The following is a 5,889-nucleotide window of genomic DNA, read 5'->3' as shown; positions in this document are numbered from 1 at the left end:
AATGTGCGAATTAATGTGCAAATTTAGGCTCAATCAGTCATCGGAGGCGGGAGAAAATAACGGGAAACCCACCCTTGTTTCCGCACATTTCGCCGTGTCATGACATGTGTTTAAAATAAATCTGTAATTCTCGATATCGTGAACTGGTAAATGTTTTCTCAAAAAATTTCATGGAATAATATTTCAAGAGAAGTCTTTCACCATTACCTTCTGTAAACCATGTAGGTTATTTGTAAATCTGTGAACTTTTGTTTTGTTTTCTGTTCGGAAAGTGTATAATGGCTTTAAAGACAACCTTCCAACAAGGGCCAACCACTAACTGTAAACGTGCTTTGCGACACCTGTACAGGAAGTAGAATCCAAACATGCCTGGCCGAAAAAAGCTTTTAAAGCACACCCTTTTAGTAATTGTAAAAACCAGGGCCACATTTAAGGAGCTGCCTAAGCAGCAATACAGTGCTTAACATTTTTACGCAAAGCAGAAATGGACAGGACACCAGTCACAAATTGTACTTGTAACATGGTAGTTTGGGTGGTAACCTTATTCAAGTAAGCGTGATTGTGTTATGCCTAGGTATTTGGTGTGCTTACAAAGCAGCTCAGTGAAATTGGGCCCAGTGGCCAATTTCTTAGGGCCGCTTAAGCAAAAATGTACTTGAAAATTTCTGCTTAGCAAAAAAAAGGGCAGGTTACCAGTCACATAATGTATGTGACATCGTATTTTGGCTGGTAATCATATTCTGGTAAGCATAGTTTTGTTTTGTTTGGCAACTTTTTGTGCTTAATCAGCTCTATGAAGTTTGACCCATGACACAGACTTATATGAATCCTGTGCTTACAGACAATAGAATACGGCAATTTACAGAGTGCTGTAAATGCAGAATTCTGCCATGAGCAGTCCACTGAGCCTAGTGCCATGAAATTGAGCCCGGTAATCCATACTTGTTTTGATCCTTTATCCAACAGGTACATGATGAAATAACACACCAATGATATTTCTAACTCAATCAGTCATGAGAGTCACAAGACAAATTTTGAACGAGAAAACCATACCTCAGTTTCCAAATTTTTCTGAAAATTTTTTGTTGTCATTTTGGTCTCAAACTATAAATCATGTATTGATGCATTTTATAGAGGAATGGACGTGATGGTTGCTCAGTTATTTGTTTTTGGTTCTCTTCAAATATCTCTTTATAAATATCACATATTTATTCTGCTGTGCAAACAAACTTTGGTATTAATTACAAAAACAACATTTACTGTGGACTGTTGATCAGAAAGTGAAAGAATTAATAACCAAGATGTAAAGTTTCTATCTGGAGCTTTTGACAGCTCACCAAAACCAAAACAGGAAATGTTTTCTGTTTTTAGCAAAGTAAGCAACATTTTTACCAGAGCCTGTCTTTTGATTTTTGTAGTGATGTGTGTTGTTGTTTTTTTAACTATTCAGAATAGCTTTAAAAACAATACCATTTGAGACCACTACCTAACCATTTTGGAGAAGCAGCAACAACTATTTGCAAAACTGATATCAAAACTGAAAAATATTAACAAGCATTACTTTGTTCTTGCAAGGGCTAGGTAGGTTTTGTGCTCGTTTGTATAAAGGGCACCCCAATGGGGGTAAATTTCAATTTCTTTTGCACATTTTAAGGGGCACCAATGCAATGACCAGGAGCATGGAGGCAATGTCCATTATATCAGGCTTTAGAATTACAATGCACATAGCGATGGTAAAACAGTCATGCTTAAAAGCTGTGTGTGCCATGAACACAGGGGTAATTTTCAAAAATTCATGTTCTGTTGTGCTTTTGGAAATTGTAAATACCAGTATGTTCACTTGGTTGCATGAAATAACAAACCTGTGAAAATTTAGGCTTGATTAATCATTGAAATTTCAAGCTGATAATGACAGGTATACACTCCATTTACATGTTCCTCTTTAAAATGAAAAAAAAGAAAAGAAACAGAGAAGTTGTCTGAAATTGAAAAACTCAGGATTCAAAGACTTCCCAATTGCCTGGCTTTGCAACAGAATAATTGATGACGTCAATCAGAATCAGAAGGGGGAGATCTTAGCCGGAGTAAAAATCTTGAAGGCATTTTATGAGAGAGGAAATTGTTTTCATCGAGATGGATCAGCCCTTTTGCCTTTTGCCGGCATGGTTTCCATGACGACGAGTAATTAAATTGTTAACAAGAATCAAGTAATGACATATTTTATAAATGCAGGTCCAGTACAGGGTATTTCATTGATTATTTTTTTAAATAAACTGTAAATCTGCAAACCAAATGCATGGGGTGACTGACGGCCAGTCTATTTAAGCTACTAATTGTACAGCCATCTTGTGTTTCTTCATTCAAATGAGATCAAACTGAGGCTTGGAGGAAAAACTGACTGCACAAAAGTCAACATGTAAGGCATCCAGATACCACAATCCATGAAAGGTCTGTCAAGGTCTCAATCTTTGGCACCCTGTCCTTGATATCTGTGTGTTTGTGGTGGTGGGGGGGGGGGGGCAATGCTCTCAGAACACTTGCCCATCCCCCTCACCCCCAAATGAGATTGAAAAAAAATGCACAAAGGATTGCTTCATTAATAGCCCTCAACTCAAAATGAAATTGTCCAAATATACAGAGCTGAGAGTCCTCACCCACTAAAATGTCTGAAACCATTCTTCAAATTTATGTAGAAATGACGGCATTTCCACCTGCTGGTTACCCCTGGAGTTTTTTAAGGGAAAATATCCTCATCGCAAAAAAAGTAGGAAAAAAACAAGATTTATTTGAACAGCAGCTACCTATTTTCACCAGGCAGATTTAACAAAGTTCTGAATTCAGATAATAGTCTGAAATTTCTCATCCATCCCACTGTTGGGCATCGCTTCAAAACTGCCCTCAAATTCAATTTCCATAAGAACTCGTTAGCAGGATCATCAATTCTTTCTCCCGTTTTGTTCAGGGACAATTGACATTCATATGACCCATAAAATTCAGCCTTTACGGTGATTCATTAGTGACCTGCAAAGCCTACAGCAAGCGCAGTCTTCTGGATCAAATAGAGCGTTGAAATGGCTGTTTTGCTCAAAGTCTAAATGGCTACTTCAGAGTAGAATAAATCAGGCCGGATACTTTATGGTGGCAGCGGAAGCAATTTGCCTCCATAACCCTGGTCATTGCCCGCGGCCAAATTTCGTAGAGCTGTTTTAAGCAGACAATTTTGCTGTTTGTGCTCAGCGAAAATTATCAGGATACCAGTTAGAAATGATGTGTGTGACATGTTATTTTGGCTGGTATACTTTTTCTAATACGAATAATATGGTTGTGCTACACTACTTCTTGTACTTAAAGCAGCTACTGTGAAATAAGGCCCTGATCTGATGCAAATTGACATGTGTAAATTTACATTCCTCTCATTGCCCTAATACATAAGAACAAAGTATATGTGGCATGTATAATGCTAGTATGAGAAGTAGCAATTATTACCCCCCCCCCCCCCCCCCCCCCAAAACAGGACAGATGGCGAAACCATTAAATGTGTATAAAATATATATAACTGTAGCGGACCAGAGCACATCTTGTGAACAGACTTCAGACAAAATAACCTAAAAGCATTCCTTTCAAATAAAATCATTGTACAAAGACTACAGGCCATGTCACACAGGGCAGTTTACAGGCAGCCAGTTCCAGGCAATCTCCAATAACAAAAATGATTCACATTTCAGTTTTCTTATTATTGACTTGGGTATAGCGAGTAACAGGCTAGAGGAATGTCTCATGTGCTGCTGAGGTGTTCATTGTGCGTGCAGTGCAAGTGGTTGCCTCCAAGTTGCAAGAAAAAATACCTGTCCGACATAGCCTAAAGCCACCAGGGTCCAATTTCATGGAGCTACATGTAGGCCCTACCGTACCAGAAATTGTTAACATTTCTCTGCAAAGCAAAACCAGGCAGGTTATCAGTAATTTAGTTACATTTTATACATATGTAAAAATAAAATGGTGTTTTTGCTGGTAACCTTATTCTGGTAAGCACGATTTGATTGTGATTAGAAACTCTTAAAAACAGCTCAATGAAAGTGGATCCATGTCTAAGGAAGTTTTGCCTTACAAGACAAAGTTCAAGGACAATACTGAAAAGCTTTCACTATCAGATATTTACCAGCATGGAGCCAATATATTATTATCAATGACCTTGGTTGGCTAGTATGGTAAACCATGAGCCACAGACAATTCATACATTAATGATGTCACATGATTGCTCATGTTGATTCATGATGCAAAAATTACACTATTCACATAAAAAAAAATTAAAGGCAGTGGACACTATTGGTAATTATCAAAGACTAGCCTTCACAGTTGGTGTATCTCAACACAAGCATAAAATAACAAACCTGTGAAAATTTGAGCTCAATCGGTCATCGAACTTGCGAGATAATAATGAAAGAAAAAATACCCTTGTCACACGAAGTTGGGTACGTTTATTTCAAGACCTCAAGTTCTAAACTCGAGGTCTCGAAATCAAATTCGTGGAAAATTTCTTCTTTCTCGAAAACTATGGCACTTCAGAGGGAGCCGTTTCTCACAATGTTTTATACCCTCAACCTCTCCCCATTACTCGACACCAAGAAAGGTTTTACGCTAATAATGATTTTGAGTAATTACCAATAGTGTCCACTGCCTTTAATAGTAATGACGAACCTTCATAAATTGCCTTATACAGCATGTACATAATATGTTATCAGTTATGAGAAGTCTCAAAACCATCAAAGAGAATGAAAACAAGACGACTTAATTGTGTGTTAATATTATGGCTTGTTTATTATCAAGACCATTAATAGGGCATACATGTGACTGAGATCCCACAAAAATCATTATATATTCTACAACTCGTTGTTTACCAAAAAAATAATGTGTAGTTTACAAGATTTAAAAATACATCAACCCATTATCTCTTTACACAACTACAAATGACCCTGTTGACAGCATTTGATTAAATGGCTCATAAATACATAAAACCCAATGTCAACATCTAATTTAATTTGGCATGAGCAAAGAGGAAGACAATAAACATAACAGCTACAGCTAGATGGCTTGTTAATCTGGAGGTGTTTTTAATCCTGCTCAAGCCAGTTTGTCTTTGTTCAACCACCTAAATAAAAAAAAATATTTTTACCCAATCATTTTCCCTAGTAAATACAAGGACTTTTAATTGGACACTATTGGTAATTGTCCAAGACCAGTCTTCCCACTTGGTGTATCACCAACAATGCATAAATCCAATTCAAATATTTTAGTGAGAAATTACTTCTTTCTCAAAAACTACCTTACTTCAGAGCCGTTTCTCACATTTTTTTACACTATCAACAGCTCTCCATTGCTCGTTACCAAGTAATTTGTTATGCAAACAATTATTATTTCAAGTAATTACCAATAGTGTCCAAATGCCTTTCAGTAAAAGCTTAGATGTAGGGCTTAAAATAAACTAAAAAACAGTTTCAAAATTCCACAACATTGAGTTTGTGTTTGACCGATGATTCTATGAAACTCAACATGTCCAGCAACTCCCCCCCCCCCACCTCCCCCTAACCCTTCCCCCACTATTCCGTTATAATCATTGCTAATCGTTAGTCACTTCCTTTAGGAATGTTTAGATACTGACAGCCAGAAGTGCTGCAGTACAAAGAAAATCTATGCAGCATTACATGACTCAAGCAACAACCAGGACTGCAAGTTCTACCTGCATGATGATTTAAAGGGAAGTTATACGTTTGGTAATCATTCTTGAAAATAATGACAATAAAAACTATTGGTTAGAAGCTACAGCAGCATTCGGTAGTACATGTATACATCATCTTGAGAAACATTTCATTTCAAAGAAATGTGGTATGT

Source organism: Asterias rubens, chromosome 7 (assembly GCF_902459465.1).
Source record: "Asterias rubens chromosome 7, eAstRub1.3, whole genome shotgun sequence".
NCBI lineage: Eukaryota > Metazoa > Echinodermata > Asteroidea > Forcipulatida > Asteriidae > Asterias > Asterias rubens.
Note: the sequence above shows the minus strand (reverse complement) of the source record.